The sequence below is a fragment of the Triturus cristatus genome, chromosome 2_1, assembly GCF_964204655.1.
Source record: "Triturus cristatus chromosome 2_1, aTriCri1.1, whole genome shotgun sequence".
Lineage (NCBI taxonomy): Eukaryota > Metazoa > Chordata > Amphibia > Caudata > Salamandridae > Triturus > Triturus cristatus.
In genome coordinates, this window is record NC_140581.1 from 1,118,432,168 (window position 1) to 1,118,454,308 (window position 22,141).

General features: G+C 52.4%; 1 protein-coding gene across 5 annotated transcripts in view; it reads right to left on the reverse strand.

The window, feature by feature from the left end:
• The window catches only part of CENPC (centromere protein C), a 1,046,742-nt gene that overhangs the window by 26,427 nt on the left and 998,174 nt on the right, over window positions 1-22,141 (reverse strand). The window lies entirely within an intron of this gene.

The window sequence follows — 22,141 nt, forward strand, 5'->3', positions numbered from 1 at the left end:
CTGAGTCCACCGTTGGCTGATCCATCCAGGACACCCTGATGTCGCCTGCAGCCTCAGCACGGAGACCCCCTCAACTGCGAGTGACCTGGTAAGGTGAAATCCAACCTCAAAGCACAAGTTACTATTTGTGTAACGATATATCTGTAAGAGACATTATTTAGTGATAGATTCCTTACCTTAGAATAATCCCCAGGCGTCAGACTGGATCCGGAAAGTTTTTTTCGTTAGCAGTACCCCTGCGCGTTAGTAGGTGGTGTTGTGCGGCTCGGCGTCCGTCGCTGGGGTTGTATGCGCCGAGATGCCGTCATGGAGACTAGTTAGGCGCCACCCATGCGCACTGACATCAGTTCTGTACACGACTTTCCGCGCCAGGAACGCAGAGCCATGCAAGAAACTGACCACTGGTGCCATGAAACTAGGGCCCTGAAAGAGGATAACCTTAACCCTAGAAATCTGGTCGCAGAACGGGGAGGATGGGTGGGGCGGTAAGGAATCTATCACTAACTAATGTCTCTTACAGATATATCATTACACAAGTAGTAACTAATGCATCTGAAAGAGACACGTTAGTGATAGAATCCTTACCTTAGAATAGATACCCCAGCAATACCAACCCCAGTGGTGGGTCTGCGAATAGATCACACCAGAAAGTCACGGAGAACAGAACGGCCAAAGAAGCCGTCTCTCCGGACTTGACTGTCAAGGCAGTAATGCTTGATAAACGTGAGCAGCGAGGCCCACGTAGCTAGCTGCCTGACAAATATCCTGCAAGGGAACGCCGAGTCCCAAGGCAGTAGTGTCTGCTGTTGCCCTGGTAGAATGGGCACGTAGCCCCACAGGAGGCTCCTTCTTAGCCAACGAATAACAAGCTTTGATGCACAGAACGACCCACCGAGAGATGGTTCGTTTGTGCACGGCCCGACCTTTTTTGGCGCCCACGTAGCCAAGAAAGAGCTGGTCATCCACCCGGAACTGTTGTGTGCGCTTCAGATAGAACGAGAGCAAATGTTTTGGGTCCAAACGGTGGAGCCTCTTTTCCTCTTTTGAAGGATGCAGAGGCGGAAAAAAGGTGGGCAAAGTGATGGTCTGCCCGATGTGGAAGGGCGTGAAAACCTTTGGCAAAAAAGGACAGGTCCTTAAAAACCACCTTGTCCGGATGAACAGAAAGGAAAGGAGGTTTAAGAAGAAAGAGCCTGGAGCTCACTCACTCTCCTGCCAGAGGTGATAGCTACCAGGAAAGCCGTCTTGAGAGTAAGAAGACATAAAGGACAGGTATGAAGGGGCTCAAAAGAAGCGCACATCAGATAGGTCAAGACAAGATTTAAGTCCCATCAAGGAATTATGAAAGGCATGGGAGGAAACGTGTGCGTAATGCCTTTCAAGAAACGGTTAACAACCGGGGACTTAAAAAGAGAAGGCTGATCTGGAAGCCGTAGGAAGGCGGAGATGGCCGAAAGATAACCTTTGATAGTGCCCAGAGGAGAACCCTGCTGGGTCAAAGAAAGAAAGAACAGAAGGACCTCAGAAAGAGGGGCAGAAAGGGGATCCACAGCCTTTGCCGTGCACCATGCCACAAATTTGTTCCACCTGCAGGCGTATACCGTTTTAGTGGAGGGACACCTGGCTGCCAGAATGACATCACAGAGTTCGGGAGGAAGATCGAAAGCTGTCAACTGTCGCCGCTCAATCTCCACGCATGGAGGTGGAGACTGGACAGGCTTGGGAGGAGGACCGTCCCCTGTTGCTGCAACAGAAGATCCTCACGAAGAGGCAGACAGATCGGGGGGTCGATTGCCATGCTGAGTAGCTCGGGATACCAGTATCTTCATGCCCAGTCCGGAGCCACAAGGATGACTTGGGCCCGGTCGTGCCGAATCTTCTTCAGCACTCTGGGTAGAAGTGGTATAGGCGGAAAGGCGCACAACAGACCGCAGCTCCACTCGCGACAAAAAGCATTGACAAGCAAGTGCCGCCTTGGAAATTCCATGGCGCAGAACTGATGACATTGCGAGTTCTCTTCGGTGGCGAATAGATCTAACCAAGGCTCTCCCCACTGTAGAAAGAGACCTTGCGCCACGTCCGAGTGCAGATGCCATTCGTGATCCATCAAGCACCGGCGGCTGAGTTCGTCCGCCCTGGCGTTCAGAGAACCTGCCAGGTGTTGAGCCACCAAGGTAATGCCCTGATGTGCCAGCCATGTCCAGAGGCTCCTGACATAGGGTCCACGACCCCACCCACCCTGTTTGTTGCAATAGCACATGGAGGTGGTGTTGTCCGTGAACACCGGCACCACACTTCCCCGGACAGAGGGAAAAAATGCCTTTGGTGCAAGTCGGATCGCTCGCAGCTCCAAAAGGTTGACATGGAGCGAGGACTCTGCCGGAGACCAGAGTCTTCTGATCTCCGCCTCTTCCAAGTGGCCGCCCCATCCCAGGAGGGATGCATCCGTCACCACTGTGTGCTCCGGTTGGGGGAGGAAGAGGGATATGCCATTGACCCAATCGTGATTCGCGAGCCACCACTGAAACTGTTGTGCAGTGACCTCTGAGATCTGAACATGATCGGACAGGTTGCCCTGATGCTGCGCCCACTAGAACTTCAGGTCCCACTGCAGAGCCCGCATATGCCATCTGGCATGTAGCACCAGCAGGATGCAGGAGGCCAGTAGGCCCAGGAGCCGGAGGGTCATCCTGACTGAAACCCAGGATATAGGTTGAAAGATTGGAATCATAGCCTGAATATCCCAGACTCGCTGCTCGTGAGGATAAACCCGAAACCTCGTCGAATCTAGAACCGCTCCTATGAAGAGGAGCTGCTGAGAGGGACTCAGGTGTGACTTTGGCACGTTGATGGAGAACCCCAGCAAATGCAGGAGATCGGCCGTAGACTTAAGGTGGCAGACGACTGTCTGGGGCGAGCCCGCCTTCAACAACCAGTCGTCAAGGTAGGGGAAGACTGACACCCCTGACCTGCGCAGATGAGCTGTGACCACCGCCATCACTTTGCTGAACACCCGAGGGGGGCTGGTAAGGCCGAAGGGGAGCACGGCAAATTGAAAATGCTCATGGCCTACCGTGAACCGCAGGTAACGCCGGTGGGCCGGGGATGTAAAAATATGCGTCCTGCAAGTCCAACGCTACCATCCAGTCTCCAGGGTCGAGGGCAGCCAAGATCTGAGCCAGAGTCAGCATTTTGAACTTCTACTTCCGGAGGAAACAGTTGATGTTTCGGTGTTCCAAGATGGGACGTAGACCCCCTTTGTCCTTCTTGGGGACCAGAAAGTAGTGCGAATAACAACTACTCCCTACTTCCGGCCCCAGAACGCACTCGTTGACCCCCTTAGCCAAGAGGGTCGTAACTTCCTGCTTGAGAGGCGCGAAGTGATCCCCCGACATGCGGTGAAACTGAGGTGGCATGGCTGGAGGGAAGGATTGGAAGGGAATAACCCTTGCGGATGATCTGCAGCACCCACATGTCCGATGTGATAGCGTGCCAGTGGGGGAGGTGATGGCGGATCCTGCCACCCACTGGCGTGAGGTGCTCCACAAAGCTCGGATTAGGAATGTTTGGAGGCAGAAGCATCGGGGGCGGAGGTGGACTGACCCCCACGCTGATTCCCAGACCCACCACTGCGGAAGCCGCGTCCGCGCTGCGGTTGGGTCTGCACAGGCTTGCTGAAGGAACGCACCTGGGCGCCCCTGCCATGAAAGGAACGAAAACCAGGAGTGGCTGGGCTTTCCGTGGAAAGACTTAAGGACTTAGCCGTAGCCCGCGAGCCCTTAAAGCGCTCCAGCGCACTGTCGGCCTTATCGCCCAACAGGCGGGTGCCATCAAAGGGCATGTCCATGAGCGAGCTTTGTACATCTGGCGAGAACCCGTTAGATCTCAACCAGGCATGGCGACGAAGCGCCACAGTCGTGGAAATGGCTCTACCTAGGGAGTCCGCAGTGTCCAAACCACACCGAATGGCGAACCGAGACGCATCCTTACCCTCGGCAACAGCTTGAGACAGCACAGCTTGGACCTCTTCAGGACGCTAAGGCAACACCTGTGCAACGGCATCCCACACCGCGTGGGAATAACGGCCCAAAAGGCATGCGGTGTTCGCTGACCGCAGCCCTAAGCTGGCCGAAGATAACAGCTGCTTGCCGAACTGCTCCTGCTTCTTAGAACCCTTATCCGGCAGAGCAGTGGGAAAGGCACTCTGGGACGTCGAAGTTTGGATGACCAAGCTCTCGGGCATAGGATGAGTGATCAGAAAAGCAGGGTCACCCTGCGCTGGGCAATGACGCCTGGCGACATTCTTATCCACCGGGGCCCCTGTGGCTGGCCGCGACCAAGTGCCCAGCAAGACGTCAGTGAGGGCGTCTTTGAATGGCAGCAGGGGCTCCAACGAAGTGGACGCCGTCTGGAGCACCTCAGTGAGGAGATTAGTTTTCAGGGCCACCGCAGGTAGATCAAGGTGGAGGACCTCAGCGGCCCCACGAAGCACCATCGTATACGAGGCGCCCTTCTCCATGGTAGGCGGAGGAGAGGCAAACCCCAGGTCAGAGGACAGATCGAAGCCGCAGGCCTCCTCTATCTCGTACGCCCAGTTCTGGTCGGAGTCACACTGACAAGTAAGAGGGGAGGGGGGGGGGGGGGGCAAATGGTACTCACTGCGGCATCGGAGCCGAGGGCGGCGGTGGGGCCGGAGCCAGCAGCGCGGGACCGTGTGGCGCCGTGGCAGGATCCAGCAGTGCCGGGGCCAGAGCCGCCGGCCCAATAGAATCTAGACACGGGACCCGAGGGCGAGCCGGCAGGAGCCCGAGGCCTAAACAGGCGGTCCAAGGTGGCAAGAAATTCTTGCACCTGAGCGGGAGTCGCCGACGGACCCGGGTAAGGTGGGTAGGCCGCGGGACTCCCAGGCTCCGAAGGAGACGCAGGGGCAGAACCCCTGTCCCCCTCGTCCGCATCCGGGGATCGACGGGGGGACGTCGGAGAGCGACAACGCTTCTTCGTCTTCTTTTTGTGTCGTCTCTTACCTGTATACGAGGGTGAAGACTTGGAGCCCGAGGAGTGATGATGGTGGCCCCACGAGCGTTCCCTGGAGCGGCCCCTGGACCGCGAACGGCACGGGGACGAGTGCCGGACCTCAAACAGCTTCCGGCGCCACTCCCTCAAGGCCATGGCCAAACAGTCCATGCAGACCCGAAAGTCGTGGTCGCTCTCCAGGCAGTAGAGACAGACGTCGTGGGGGTCTGCAACCGACATATTGCGCCAGCAGGCCCCACAAGACTTAAAATCAGGCATCCCTATGACACCAACTCGAACTTATAGGTGACAAAAAGTCTCAAAAAGATAGTCAAAAAGTGACTAAGGTACGTGCTCTAACCGGATCTGCGCTTACTGGTGTGGAAAAAGAAAGAACTGATGTCAGCGCGCATGGCTGGTGCCTAAGTAGTCTCCGTGACGTCATCTCGGTGCATACGACCCCAGCGACGGACGCGGAGCCGCACGACACCACCTACTGGTGTGCAGGGGTACTGCTAACGAAAAAACTTTCCGGATCCAGTCTGACACCTGGGGATTATTCTAAGGTAAGGAATCTATCACTAAAGTGTCTCTTTCAGATATGCACACCTGCATCAGGCCGCCCTGCACCTTGGAGAAGAGGACCTGAGGTGCACCTACATCCCCGAGCCCTCCAACTTACCTGCCCAACTGTTGGATCTTCCCTGAACACTCCCTGGACCGAGCCTGCAGCTAAAAACCAAAACAAGCAATTTCCATTGAAAACAACAGGGCGCCCAATGCCAAATCAGCACCCTGCACCTGGCCCCCTCTGTGCCGCTGTGGGTGCACCTTGTGTGCTAACTTGAATCCCCTTTGCCATGAGCTAAACCCCAGGAGCTTTTCTCCCACATCCAAGGGGCGTGCCCGTGAGCAGCCACCAACCGGAGGCCCCCTATCCCCCATTGGTTAACACTGGGCCTCAGCACTCTGCACCCGGCCACCCTAGTGCCGCTGAGGAGGCTTTTGAGTGCATCCTTGACCCTGGGGGAACCCTTGTTCTAACCCCAGAAACTCAACCCTCTAGACCGTTTACTTACCTGCAAACCGATTTGCTCCATATGATTACATTGACTCTTTTCCTCTGAAAAACTTCTGTGTTGAGGGTGTTTTGTATGGAAACCAAAGAAACTGTGTTTTGATAAAAACTATATTGCTCACGTTTTAACCAGGAAACGTCCCAATGTGATATCTAGGCATATCACACTGAGTAGAAAAAGTAATCTGAAAAGAACCCAAAAAGTAATCAAAAGTAATGCAAAAGTAATTTCAACTGTATATGAATCTTTGCACAAACCTGTAACAAAAGTAATTCTCGTTCAGCTTGCTTGTTCATCAATCGGACTGGAAAAGTACAATTCTATTTACCTGTACCAAGTCCTGCTTGGTTTTACAAATAAAATACAAAGAAATATTTTGTGATAGAAACAATTGGTCAGAGTTCAGTCTTTGAGTGTGTGAAATCACTTCTTGCCTGAGTGTGTACAATAAATGCTAAACACTACCCACTGATAAAGCCTTACTGCTTGCCCACACTACCACAAATAGAGAGTAAGTTATTAGCTACTTTTACCTCTGAAAGCCTTTGGGGATCCACTGGACTCTGTGCACCGTATAACTTATTTTGGTATAGTATATGCAGAGCCAGATTCCTACAATAACCCACTGATGACCGAGTTGAAACTGCTATGAAGGACAAATCTCTCGGTTCGGTTCAAAAATCTTTATTCGATTCATACAATGAATCATAAAAGCACAAAGTTAAAAAACATAATACACAAATAAGGTGATCCATCCATAAAATAAAAATTACAATTCAAAAAAATCCATCATACAGCATAAATACAAATCCAATGGCAAAGCACAGTTCTACAGCTAATTTATCCATAGCGTTTCCTAATCTGAAGTGAAACTCTTATAAAATTTAACATGGCACAGCAAGTATCAACAGAAGATAATGACAGCAAATAATCATAGCCTTCTTTATAAGTGCATGGTTGCCGCCCCTTCAGGACAGGTTTAATAAATCTAATCCTAGGATCTTGATATAAGGAGCAAAACAGGACAACATGTATAGTACTTTGGCTAACTCTGTCATTACAGGGACAAGGGGGTAGCTGCTCACACCAACCCCCTTGTTTAGGAAAGGCGAAAAGAAAATGGAGGGTATTTAGCCTAAACCTCGTGAGATAAAACCGCCATTGGACATTAGTTGTAAAAGTTAAATAAAATTGATGCTGTAACTTAGGTACATAGCCAATAAGGCCTCCCAGACACCGTGAGCCTAAAAACTTCCAGTAATTTGACTTAATTTGGGTTTTTATGTTTCCCTGGATGTTTGCAGGATTTTCATAAACATGACCCAAACCTATCTTATTCAACATGTCCCTGACGTATGACAACCAGGGGATCTTGTTTGCATTATCCAGGCTCAAGCAGTCTGAGAGAATTTCTCTCGAGAGCTGCAAATCGTCAGATAACCATATTTTGCCCCATAATAATAGGGGTGACAGACGAATGATGTCAGTCACTTTGGTCATTCCCATTTCATTATGACAGAAGCTATTCGATGAACCCGATGGAATCAGTAATACCCGTTTTAGGAATTTATTTTCCATCACTTGTACCACTGAGGGGTTTTCGGTCCCCCATACTCCTGCCCCGTAGGTAGCCACAGATAAACATTTAGATATATAAAGAGTTTTAAGGTGCGCAACAGGTTTTTGACCCAACTTACCACAGAAGCGAAAAAGACCTTCTATGGAGCGGGTAGCACTCTGGGCTCGAGCCTTCATTAAAGGAGCCCAACTTAGTTTGCTATTGAAAAGATTTCCAAGGTAATTAAAATTCTCCACCCTTTCAATAGTAGAGTGATTCACCACAAATTTTCTAGGTTTTGTTCCTTTAGGACCACAGACCATTGCAAAAGATTTTCCAAAATTTACCTTCAGGTCAAGATCCAGCATGAAGGTGTTAAAGGCATCTAGGCACAACTGCAAACTGTTTCCAGTGAGGGTCATTAAAACAGTATCGTCTGCATATGAGAGTATAGGAATACTCCTACCGTTTACCTTAGGAAAATCACAACAGTGGTCCAACAAGTACTTTTCTAGTCCATTTGTGTATACTAGGAACAAGAAAGGCGCCAAAATGCAACCTTGACGCACCCCCTCAGTTGAGGGAATAGGTTTAGTTGTTTCCCCCCCAGGTCCAAATCTTATAGCCACGGACGTTGCTGCGTGTAGTCTGCGGAGAAGTGTCACCAGGGGTTCTTCGAAGCCCATATCGTCCATCATCTGCCACAGCCTGCTTCTACAAACAGTGTCAAAGGCGCTTGACAAGTCCATGAAGGCAAGGTAAATTGCAGAACTCCTTGCCTTCATGTACTTGCCAATAATTAGCGCCAAATTCAGGCACTGCTCAACTGTCCCCTTCCCACTTCTGAATCCATACTGGGAGTTCACAATTAGACCAACAGAGTCAGCCCATGTTTCTAATCTGGCCAAAATAACCCTCCCCAATAGTTTACATGATGCATCGATCAAGGATATAGGGCGATAGCATCGGGGATCACACCTATCGCCCTTCTTGAAAATCGGCACCACCACTGCCACCTTCCACGATACAGGGATGCGACCAAGAACAACAGCCCTAAAAACATTCAGTAATAAAGGTGCCCAAGCTTCAATATTATGTTTAAAAAAGTCTAAAGGGACGGCATCAGGGCCCGGGGCTTTTAATGATATGCCCTTCCTCAAAGCTACTTCAACCTCTTCCAGTGTAAGTGAAGAGCTAAGAAGCAAAGCTGAAGATGGTACCACCAAATCCCCTACATCATCCAACAAATCCGAAAGTAATAATACTTTGGGATTAAAGATTTTACCAAAGTGAACTTCCCAAGATTCACCAGTAATCTGCGTCAGTATACTTACTTTGGTGTCATTTTTAAACAAGGGACGATTTACTACTTCCCAGAAGAGCCTACTATCTTTTAGCTCAGAGGCCTTCTCTAGATCGTCCCAGGCTCGATTTTTCAATTCCTGCTTCCTCTTTGTGATGGCCTCTTTATAAGCCCTTCTGGTCGATCTTATCAGTTCCTTATTTCTTGGTTTTTGTGTAAGGGCAGCTTTTAAGGATTTATGTGAGGCAGAGCATGCGGAGTCAAACCATTTAAAACACCTTAAATTCTTTTTCCCCACTGGTTTTCTAAGGTGCTCAGCCACGTGCCCACATAATTTTTCAAAACTCCCAATGACCTTGTCTGGATCAGACGTCAGAGACAGGCATGATTCGATCTCAGTTTTACAAACATTCAGAATCTCTACCTCAAGGCCTTCAGCATTTATTTTCCCCCACTTCATGGTAACTCCCTGATTTTTATTATATGTTATGGGTTGCTCCCAAACCAAATGTTTTCTACTAGCAGGGGCACTCAAGGATAGCATTAAAGGATTATGATCGCTTACGGCACTTGCGATTACCTCAAGCCTATTAACATAATGAAGAAAGTTACTAGACACAAATACAAAATCAATAGTACTCATTGCACCTCTTGTTCCCTGAAAGGTTGGTATTGGCGATATATTTGGGGCAGCCCAGGGCTCTACCATACATAAGTCATTTAGAATAATGATATTATTTAAAGCGTCCCCCTGGGGCGTGTGTTTAAAATGCATCAAGGGCTGTTCATTTAGATCATTGATACCACAGACATTGCAGCCACCAAATTTGCACAGTGTACAATTAAAATCACCAACCCAAATAACTACTAATAAAGCTCGATCACTACGAGCCTTACATATTGCTTCCTCCAAACTCTGGATTGTAGATACATCATTTCTATCAAAGACATTATGGTACCAATTAATTAACAACACGGGCTCTGGGAACAAATTTTCCAACAAGAGCAACTGGTACCAAGGAGTATCCACTATTTTTGAGGTTATCAGGTTCTTTAGTTTGATGGATAGAGCTGTCATTAACCCACCCCTTGCCCTCCCAGCTAGTGATGGGACCGCCAAAACATTAAAAGATTGAAAACCATCAATTTCCCCACCCACTCTGCTCCATGTCTCCTGAAAGCACAGGATATCCTGACCACCCACATGCTCCAGCCAAGCTTCATCCTCCATTCTACCCGCAAGACCTGCAATATTCCATGAGATTAGACACAGCCCAGGTTCCCCTAGGCTATTGTCCACAAACTTTATTGGAGTTTCCAGGTCAGGCCCAGTAATTGGTGGGTTTAGCTCACAGGCTAAGTTGCTAACAGTTTGACTATCCGAACGCATATTAGGTTGAGCATTGTGGTCGAAAGCGTCCACCACCTGGTTATCCTCCTGCCTTATCCCCCCGTTTTCCCCCATGACCAAATCTGTGGTAGATAAAATGCTTTCCTTTTTCTTGTCTAATGGTCAATCTAAACCCTCCATTCCCACCAGTGGGTCAAATCGGTTTCTTAATGGAATATTGTTATTTGGCATCCACCCTAGGTATTCCTCCCCCTGGAATCTCCTTCTTGATTGGTCATAGGGGGTTTGCCCAAAATTTTTGAAACTTGTTGGCCCCATGAAAGATCCATCACCCTGGAACCACAAACCAGGATGATTTTGAGGGGGTCGAGATATAGTATTAATCTGAGTCCATCCAGAGTAATTATTACCCTGCACTCTCGACCCAGGAAAGCGAGGGTTAGGGGGAAGATGATGCAAGTTGGGATAAAAATATTCAAGACCTATACATTGAATATCCCCCATTCTAGCAAACCTTGCTTTGTTACAGATTAAGTCCTTGACCCACCTGTCCCTAAAATTAATTAGGATACAATCCCCCTCTAAATCCTTCTTGCTTGGGCCAACCCAAGGGACCCTTCGTACGTTTAATATTTTTGTACTAGAGGCTGGGGGGAGTGGTCTATTGTTGTTGAGCCAGAATATGACTTTATTTGATAGGTCCTGATTTGATTCATGTTTATTTGGTGCGACCACCGGGACACCTGTCAGGATGGCCATAAAAGGTGCAGATTCGGGGGGTATATTCACACATATTGGTTTACTTGGAGGTGCCATTTCATCCAGAACTAATGGGCCGCTCAGTGGAGTTTGTTTAACTTGAGATGAGGCTACTGGCTTAGATGTAATTGAGCTCGGTGCTGCTGCTATAGCCATAATCGGTATTGACTGAGAGTCCCCATCAGCCACCAGTGCAGGTCTAGTTGGGACTGATCGTACAGGGGTTCGCTGGGAATCAACAGATGCAATAGGCTGGGGCGGATTACTTGGTTTTTGAATAGAGGTTTTATGAGCCCCCTTCTTTATTTCAATACAATTCCCCTGGGCCTGTGGAAATTTGCTGTTGTTAGCCAAAATTTCCAGCGAATGTGTGTTAACTGATATTAAGTGCTCTAATTGGTCCAATTTTAGGTTAACTATTTGTGTTCTCTCAATAAGGGGTAACAAGAGATTTTTTACCAGCTTCTCAATATGTGTTAACAAAGCTTTGTTGTTGTTTTGGCAGCAATGAGTCAGATCACCAGGGTCTCCCATACGTATGACCCTTCCCTTCAAGTGACCTCCCCCTCTTTTACGTTTACTAGTTTTTGTGACTTCTGGAACAGAGGCCGAAGCTTTGGATTGTAGGGAAATGGGGCCCGACAGGGTCAAATTAGGGTGTTGGATCCCATCCTCAATATTGCTCAATACAGAACAATCTTCTATTGGACCGTTCACTACATCGCCCATAGATATTTCTTGATTATCTGAAGTAACGGCTAAGTCTGGGCTGGCTTCCAAGTCGTTTATTATGCTCTTTTCAGGAGTGACCACAGATGCAAACCGACCCAAAGATGAACGCTTCCCCGTAACTAAGTCCAGAGACAAACGCTTTTCAGTAAGAGCAATTTCCTTATCTAATATCCCCGTGGCACGGGTGATAAAATCATCTAAGGTGCCAGTGGCTTTAACACTACTTGACTTTACTGTAACCCGCCTACCCTTTCTTAGTGATGAGGACATCATAAGACTAAAAATAAGGAATAATGTGTACAATTTAAAATATAAATTAGATAAAAGTTTAAAACTTCAATTACACATTATAACTACATTCAACATCTTATCACATTGATAACTAAAACATACTTTGAGTCCTCGAATCCCGAGAGTAAGAGAAAGGGCCCGGCCCGTCCCTGTACGTCCTTGGACGGCCTTAGACGGCCCGCCCTTTGCCCGGGCTTAGCCCCGGGCGCTCCCGCGCGCTCCCGCGCTGCGGATGAGTGGCTGCTTAAGTTTGGAAATTAGGTAGGTGAGGGGGGCGTGTCGTGCAGGGAGAGCAGCCCAGGTGTAGGCAATGGGGCTCGCAGGGACTCCTGGGCAATGGAGTCCCCTGCTGCTCGCAGCCCTGTACAGATGCGCTCACCCCGGTGAAGGCAACCCCGTCCAGGCGCTCTTACGGTGTTCACTGGACGCTGCGGGACCCGCGCAGCGGGTCCGGCGAGTTGTTGGGCCGGGAAAGGCAAGAAAGTCAACTGGTTAGTCCCACGTCGTTCCTGAAAGCAAAGATGAATCCCAGGGATGGGAGCTTGGTGTTCTGCTTTTAATCACAGCTATGCAGGGGGGCGTGTCGTGCAGGGAGAGCAGCCCAGGTGTAGGCAATGGGGCTCGCAGGGACTCCTGGGCAATGGAGTCCCCTGCTGCTCGCAGCCCTGTACAGATGCGCTCACCCCGGTGAAGGCAACCCCGTCCAGGCGCTCTTACGGTGTTCACTGGACGCTGCGGGACCCGCGCAGCGGGTCCGGCGAGTTGTTGGGCCGGGAAAGGCAAGAAAGTCAACTGGTTAGTCCCACGTCGTTCCTGAAAGCAAAGATGAATCCCAGGGATGGGAGCTTGGTGTTCTGCTTTTAATCACAGCTATGCAGGGGGGCGTGTCGTGCAGGGAGAGCAGCCCAGGTGTAGGCAATGGGGCTCGCAGGGACTTCTGGGCAATGGAGTCCCCTGCTGCTCGCAGCCCTGTACAGATGCGCTCACCCCGGTGAAGGCAACCCCGTCCAGGCGCTCTTACGGTGTTCACTGGACGCTGCGGGACCCGCGCAGCGGGTCCGGCGAGTTGTTGGGCCGGGAAAGGCAAGAAAGTCAACTGGTTAGTCCCACGTCGTTCCTGAAAGCAAAGATGAATCCCAGGACAAATCTCTCCCAGTTAGAGGTTGTAGGATAACTTTTGGGTAGTGGTATTGGTGGTTTAATCTTCTACGGCTCATTATGCACTAGTGCCATCTGAGGCAATTATCTACAAGGGGACTGACGAAGATGTGTTTTCAAAGCCTCCCAGGTGGTTGATGCACTCTTCGACGAGGTGAATAACACCATCACTTTGGCTTGGGTGAGCGGAGTTGCCATTGGCAATAATTTAGGTGACAAAATAGAAGTCCGTGTCTTGCCGTACAGAGGATATGATAGCTAGAGCAAGCAGAACATTAACAATAATGGCTCCACCCTTTATTCTCAATCAATTCATATTACCCATATTTCCTTATTCGCTTACTTTTGAAGTGAGGGATAATGGGAGGGATGGGGCACTATGCACTAACTTGTTATTGGAGGATTGAGTTTACTTAAAGGCATAGACAAGTGATCTTCTTGTGTGCCCCAAGTGTAGTTCAGAAAATCAAACATTTCACAGTACTGTGAAAACTGGAATTGGTGCAGAAAGTATATGTACTGTATTGAGGTGATCTACAGTTCTGGTAGGCTTAAAGAACAATGAAGTTACTTTCGGTAACAATGCATCTGTAAGAGACATATGTTAGTTGTACATTCCTTACCTTAGAATTTCCCCCTGGTGTCAGTCTGTTTCCAGAGATTTTTTATTCAGCAATACCCCTGCGCATCGGTATGTGGCATCGGTTGACTCAACATCAGACGTCAGCTTCGTGGTCGCAGAGCTGATGTTGAGGTGCCTACTTAGAAGGCGCCCCTGCGCACTGACGTCATTTCTGACACAACTTTCCACGCCAGAAGCGCGGAGCCATGAAGGACACTGACCACTGGTGCGCCATAACTAGGGCCCTGTAAGGGAGGCCCTAGCCCTAGAAATCAGTTAGCAGAGTGGGGAGGATGGGTGTGGCGGTAAGGAATCTGCAACAAACATATGTCTCTTACAGATACATCATTACCGAAGGTAACTTGTTCATCTGAAAGAGACTGTTAGTTGGAGATTACTTACTTTAGTATAGATGCCCCAGCAATACCAACCCAGGAGGAGGGTCTGCGAAACCAAGTTCATACGAGAATATCCTGGAGGACCGAATGGGCAAAGTAGCCGTCCCTCTGGACCTGACTGTCCAGGCAACAGTGCCTCGTAAACGTGTGCAGAGATGCACACGTTGCCGCCTGGCAGCTATCGAGGAGTGGGACCCGAAGTGCCAATGCATTGGTTGCTGCCGTAGCCCTAGAGGAGTGAGCACGCAACCCCACTGGAGGATCCTTCTTCGCTAAAGCATAACAGATCTTAATGCAAAGGACGACCCATCGAGAGATGATTTGTTTTTGAACAGTCTGGCCTTTCTTGGCACCCACACAGCCAATAAAGAGTTGATCACCCACCCGGACGTCTTTTGGTACGGTCAAGATAGAATGACAGCAGACATTTACAGTCCGGACGGTGCAGTCTCTCCCCCTCCTTGGAAGGGCGCGGACGTGGGAAAAAGGTGGGCAAGGTGATAGATTGCCCTACATGAAATAGTGTAATCACTTTAGGAAGAAACAAAGGGCCTCGTTCAAAGCCCCACTTTGTCTGGATGCCCAGAGAAGAAAGGGGGCTTGGAAGATAGAGTTTGAAGCTCACTCACCCTGCTAGCAGAGGTAATAGAAACAAGGAAGGCAGGCTTGAAAGTGAGGAGCCTGAAAGGACAGTTATGAGCAGACTCCTGGGACGCTGCAGACCCCAGAGACTCAGCCGAGTCCCACAAACAGGAGGAGGCTCGAGCCAGCACACACAAGTTGTTAAGGGCCCGCAGGGCCGCGCTGGTCGAGGCGAAAATGTTGCGTCCCCAAGTGTCCAGCCAGTGGGCCTCTCTGGACGGTGGCGCCAACAGGGGCAGGAGGGAGGGAAAAACAGTCCGCAAAAGGGGGCTGGCGGCCGAGGGGTGAATGGACAGACATGCCGGGTCACGCGGCGTCGGAAGGTGTTGATGCAGACGGTGCGGAGGCACCGGGTCCCCGGAGGCAGGACTCCTCCAAGCCCCCGTCAAGGCCAAAAGGAGCGAACCTTCAAAGGGGAGCAAGAGTTCTCTGCCACCAGAGCCCTGGTGGAGGACCTCCAACAAATGGTCCGCCGGAAAGTGAGCCACCGGGTCACCCATGCGGAGGACGCCCACAGCCGTGGACACCGCGTGAGCGAAGGCCGCTCCCGCATCCGTAGGGCCCAGCAGTGGAGAAAGCAGCTTCTCCGTGGACGACGGTTGCAAACTAAGGCGGCCGTCCCCGAGGCCAAGCGGGGCAGGCAGGGGCCAGACCTGGAAGTCAGGAGGAGCCGAAGAATGAGGGACCTGCCGCTCTTCCGACAGACACCTCTGCCTCAGGAAGGGCGGGGAGCCGCCCTTAGACGCCGGTGAAAAGGACACTATACGGCGACCAGTCTCCAGGGAGGACGATATCAATATGCAGCCTACCTCTGGAGAAGGAGCAGCGTCCGAAGACGAATCTGCGGTACGACCCCTGTGCGTATACGAAGAGTCCGCTGCTTGAGGTAGGACACCGGCGCCATCCGGCGTCGCCGGGCAAGGGACCTCCAAGTCCCCCTGCACCGGAGACCGGACCGAACCCAGAAGGAGGTGAAGGTCGCCCGGCAACCCTTGTGGCGGCGCCAGGGACAATACAACCTCCGACTCGCCCTCCAACGAGGCAGCCACCTGGGAGGAGGTACAAGAGGGGCCCAGAGCAGGACAAGGAGTGTCCACTGACCCCTGTGGCTCCGCACGGTCCAGCTGCTGCCAGCGCCGTAGCGGCATCACCTCGACCTTAGACAGGACCACCCTGCCAAGGGACCGAGAGGCCTGAAGGAGGTGCCCCAGAGGAGCCGCACCCCGACAGCACCACATCCTCCAAACCTGGATCCGACCCAGTTGGTGCCGGAGCAACCGGCGGACCCGCGGAAGGCCCTGCGCATGATGTCGCCCAGCCCCCCAGCACGCAGGGATGCTGTGGCTAAAAAGTTTACGGATCCAGTCTCACGCCTGGGGATAATTCTTCGTGAAGGAATCTGCGGCTCGTAGTCTCTATCAGATACAGCAGGGCAATTTGTCAAGCGATGTAATGAACACCGAGAAAGACGGAACCGGGAGCAGCGCAAGCTGCACGCGGACAAGATGCAAGAGACCGCACCAGCTGTATACAGCGATGCCAAGAAAGGTAGGGAACCCAAAAAAGGGAGCAACCATACCTCCCCAGCGCAGGATAGAGCTATGCAATAGCTACAAGTACCCCTAATATGGTATGCTACGTCCCACTAAAACATGGGAATACCTCTTAGGGAAAAACCAGCAGCAGAGGACCAGAACATAAAGTCAGGGTATGATACGTCCCACGAAAAACATGGGAACACCTCTTATAGAAAAATCCCGCAGTAGAGAACAGAACAAAAAGGACCTGCAGAGAGAACCCCAGACGGCTTGTCAATCAGTCAAACAAAAAACACAGTGAAGGCCCAACCTGAGGACACACATGGGAGGACCACAACAAACGATCCACAAAATCCAAAGGGGCTGTACCAGCAGCCAACAGCACAAAGGGGTTAACTTAAGGACCCGAAGGCGCGGTAACACACCAGAACAGACAGACGGTCCAACCAAACAACACTGCCCATAAAGCAGCAGAGGACCGACAAGCTAAGTTTACGGAGGGGGAAGAGGACGGAGCCCCGCAAGGAGCTGCTGAATGACCGCATCTGCATGGGTGTTGAACAAAAGCACCCCATCAAAGGGCAGGTCAACGAGACGCTCCATTACATTCTCAGGGAAAACGCTATCCTGCAGCCAAGCATGGCGACGGAGAGCCACTGAACTCGCCATTGAACGACCAAGAGAATCAGAAACGTCCAGGGCCGAACGAAGAATAAATGCGGCCAGCTACCGGCCATCCAGAAAATGGTGCTGCAGACCAGCAGAGACATCCTCCGGAGAGGCAGAAGACAGAAGGGACTCCACAGAATCCCACAGGCTGGAAGTAGCCCTGGCCAACACACAAAGCATGTTGAGCGCTCGCAAAGCAGCACTACAGGAAGCAAAGAGGTTCCGCCCCCATGAATCCAAGCATCGGGCCTCCTGAGACAGAGGAAACAACACCAAAGTTAAAGAAGGAAAAGCTATCTGCCAAAGAGGCCCCTGGGTAGAAGGGTGGAAAGAAAGCCCGACTGGGTCATGTGGAGCAGGATGGTAGAGGAGGGCTTAGGGGACCGGATCCCCCATGGCAGCGCGCCTCCAGGCTCCCAGAAGAGAATTATGGAGCGAAGCCTCGAAGGGAAGAAGCAGCTCCCATCCACCAGAGCCCTGATGGAGAACCTCCAGCAAGTGGTCCGTGGGGAATGGGATAACAGGGTCGCCCATGCGCAAAATGCCAGCGGCCATGGAAATGGCCCGGGCAAAAGCTGCACACGCCTCCATAGGGCGTCGAGGGGGGAAAGCAATTCCTCCGTGGGCGACGGCTGTAAACTAAGTCTGCCATCCCCGAATCCAGCTGGAGGAAGAAACGGCCAGCCCCGGAATCGGTGGAAGATTAACAGACAAGTGGGATACCTGAGGCGCCTCTGGTGAAGGCTGAGGCCGCGGGGACGGCGAAGCGCCCTCCCTAGAAGACGCCGGGGAAAAAGCCACGACACAACTGCCTGTCTCCGGGGAAGTAGAGACAAAAAGTTGACAAACCTCCAGAGAGGAGAGGACCACCGGAGACGAGTCAACGACCCGACGCCGGCGAGTCCGCCACAGGTGTCGGCGTGACGTTGAGCGGCGCCAGAGTGGATGCCGAGATGAACCCCTCCACCACTGGTGGCCCAGGAGAATGGAGCGCCGAAAAGGCATCGACTCGACCTCCGACGAAGCAGCCACCTGCGTGGAGAAACGAGAAGGACCCGGGGACATGCCCCGGCCCCAGCCACCACCCGTGGCGCCGCCAGGACCGACAGCCGTCGGCGCCGGAGCAGCCGTGGACCGAAGAGGGGAACCCCGCAGAGCTGCACCCCGATGACTCCACACCTCCAACACCTGAATCAGAACACGTCGGCGCCGGAGCCGCCGCAGAAGGCCCCGCACCTGGCAAAGGATCTGCGGGCGTCCCAGGAGGAGGGGGGCCAAGAAAGCCTGCAGAGCTGCAGCATAGGCCTCCATTTGGGCCCTAGTCGCCCCGGTACCAGGAAACGGCGGGTAGGGTGGCGGCGAATGAGGCCGTATGTCCCGCAGAGAACCTGCGCCCTCTGCCGAATGGGGACAAGGCCTTGGGGACAAGCTGTATGACTTATCGACGGGCGAGCAACGCCCTAGGGGCCTCGGTGACGGGCGATGCCGGAAGCGAATGCGACGAGTCGTGGACCCTTCCGCTGGGGATGGACGTGGAGATGACACCGACCTGGACAACCGGGCCGAAAGGAGCTTTATCCGGCACTCCCACCGGGACTTAGGCTTCAGATGCTGGCAAGCGTCGCAGTCCGTGGAATCATGATGCTCGCCCAAACACCACATGCAAATCGGATGAGGGTCCGTCACCGACATCTGACGCGCGCAAGACTTGCACGCCTTAAAACCCGAAGGCATTCGCACACTGTCCCACCACGCGAAAAAAAGAAGGCCTGAAAATAGGCTGGGACATGATCCAGATCCGCGTTGCACACGGAAAAGAAGGAAACTGATGTCAGCACGCCGGGGTGGGGCTTATGTGACCTAGCTGATGTCACGCCCGCGGACGGCGTCAGGGCAAAGTCATTTGGAACCGCCCCCCGGCGGGCAGAGATGCTGGGGCAAAGAAAGTTTTCCGGGTCCAGTCTCACGCCTGGGGATAACTCAAGCGTTAAGGAATCTGTTGCTAGTAGTCTCTATCATATACAACTTTAGTCGGCATCGATCGAGCTTCGTCCAGTGCCGAGTCGACTACATCCGGCCCGACTCGACACTATCCGGCGTCGAGTCGGCCCCGTCCGGTGCTGAATCCACGACAAGCTCCCCTTCCGAAGAAGGAGAAGGCGCCGGAGCGGGAAAGCAAGCCTCCGGCGCCGCACCGGCGCTGACTCAGCCACAACCACAACTGGCTCCGAAGGAAGAAGCGGAGGCAGAGCCGGAGAGGCGACAAGCCCTCCTTCCAAAGAAGGAGAAGGCGCCGGAGCCGGGGAGGCAAGCCTCCGGCGCCACCTCAGCCTCCACCACAGCAGGCTCCGACTACGAAGAAAGAAGCGGAGGCAGAGCCGGGGAGGCAAGTCTATGGTGCCAGAACGGCACCGACCCCGGCTCCGGACAGGCAGCTGCCTGCCCAGAAGGTCGAGGCATGCACAAAGCGAGGCTTTGAGCACCAGCAACCACCCGCGACGCCACAGGGAGCCCCGCGGGACTATGCGGCGCCGCAGGGGTGCAATGGGCCGTAGAGGGGGATCCAGCCAGGCCGCAGCCTGACGACGCTATATGGATCGTAGAGGGGGACCCAGACGGGCCGCGCCATGACAATACCACATCTCTGACATCCCTGGAGGGCAAGGGCTTATTTGACGCCAGGGGCGAACCCACCGGCGAGTCCGTTGGGGACCCCACAGGTAGCGGAGGCCCCGAGGACGCCACAGGGACGGGAGAGGACCCAAGGGAGGCCGGCAGAGCTGTGGCATAGGCCTCCATCTGGGCCCGAGTCGCCCCCGCACCCAGATAGGGTGGATAGAGGGGGGACGACCGTCCGGAATGTTCCGGGAACCAGTGCCCCTGACAATAGATGAAAGTGAGGTCGAGGACCTCAGCGACATGCGCTGCAACTTACCAAGAACGTGATGAACGACGGCCCCGGGCCCCAGAGGGCGATCAACGGCATACCTGCGTTGAAGAGGCCGGGGGACGAGACGCCGCCGAACAGGACAGCCGTGCCAAAAGAAGCTTCATCCGGCACTCCCGCTGGGAATTCGGCTTGAGGTGTTGAGGTGTTGGCAGGCGTTGCAGTCGTGGAGTCATGGTGCTCGCCCAGACACCACATACAGATAAGATGTGGGTCCGTCGCGGACATTTGCCGCGAACAGGAAGTACAACATTTAAAGCCCGAAGGCATCGCACACTGTTCCAGATGCGAAGCGGCGAAAAAGGGCCTGAAAACAGGCCAGAGGAACCGCTCACTCCGGATCCGCGTTGCACGCCGAAAAGAAGGAAACTGACGTCAGCGCGCCTGGAGGGACTTATATGACCTTGCTGACGTCACGTACGTGGATGACGTCAGGGCGGGGTTGTGTGGCGCCGTCCCCTGGCATGCAGAGGTGCTGCTGCAAAAAACTTTCCGGATCCAGTCTGACGCCTGGGGATATTCTAAGTTAAGGAATCTGTGGCTAGATGTCTCTATCAGATTTCTCTGGTGTTCAGAGATCAGGCTAGGTGTTGTATGACCAGAAAGATGTCTTGACATTCCAGCCATGTCCAAGGGCGCAGGACCTCCTGAAAAAGGGACCATAACCCAAACCAACCCCGCTACCCTTCCCCTCCGGTTTGTTGCAATACCACATGGCGGCGATGTTTTCCGTGATGGATGGAAGGATGGCTTTCAGCGTCAAGCGGATGTCCGTCCCGAACTGGTCAATGTGGAGTTGCGTCTCTAACGGAGACCAGACTCCTCTGATCTCTACCACCACAAGGTGATCTACCCACCCCAGAAGTGATGCATCGGTCACCATCATTAGTCCTGGGTGAAGGGAGAGCAGTCTCCCGCTGAACCAATCACGGTTCAGCAATCACCACTGCGAATCATTTGCAATCCTCTCCGAAATATGGACCAGATCGGAGAGATCCCCAGGTGCTATGCCTACTGGGACTTCAAATCCCACTGCATTTGTCACCTAGCATGCTTTACCAGCAGAATGCTGAAGGCCATCAGACCCAGCAGCCCCAGAGTCAGTGTCAACAGCATTCAGGAGTGAGGTTGAAACATTAGGATCATTGGCCAAATGACCTGGCCTCTCTGCTTCTGGAAGTAAAAAAAGAAATGTACTGTGTCCAGAATGGCTCCAATGAAGGGGAGCATCTGGGAAGGAGTCAGGTGCAAATTTGGCATGTTGATAGTGAACCCCAGTGAATGCTGGAGATTTGCTATAGTCTGGACGTGGGTGACAACTGTGTGGCAAACAGCTAGTCGTCGAGGTAGGGGAAGACTGGAACCCTTTCCCTCCGAAAATGTGCTACGACCATAGCCATCACCTTCATGAACAACCAAGGGGCACTGGTGAGGCCAAAAGGGAGCACAGTGAACTAAAAGAGCTACTGGCCTACAGTGAACTGCAGGTAATGCCTGCTGGCCTGCATGATGGGAATGTGTGAATATGTATCCTGGCGGTGCAAGGTTACCATTCAGTCTCTGGGATCAAAGGAAGACAGGACCAGGGCCAAGGTGAGCCTCTTTTCCTAGGAAGACATTGAGAGGGGGAAGGTCTAAAATAGGGCAGAGGCCGCCATAATTTTTCTGCACAAGAAAGTAGCTGGAAAAGCACCACCACCCTATTTCTGATGCTGGCACCCTCTAATGGCTCCTTTGGCCAAAGAAGCCTGCACTTCCAGACGTTGCACGGAATGCTCATTGCAAGGGCAGCAGGGGTTCCAGGAATTGGCGGGTACAACCCCGTAGGATGATTTGAAGCACCCACTTGTCGAAGGTTATTGCTTGCCATTCGGGCAGGTGGTGCTTGATTCTGCAGCCAAACAAGGTAACTGTGCTACGTTGAGGGCACACTAAAGGAGTTTTGAGAGGCTGTGGCTGCCAGGGGCACAGAGGAGTAGACAGTTCTCTGGCTTTGGGTCCTACTGTCTCTGTGGAAGCTGTATCCACAGACATAAGGAGGAAAATATTGATGGCCCTGGTTTAAGGGTGACATTGCAAGT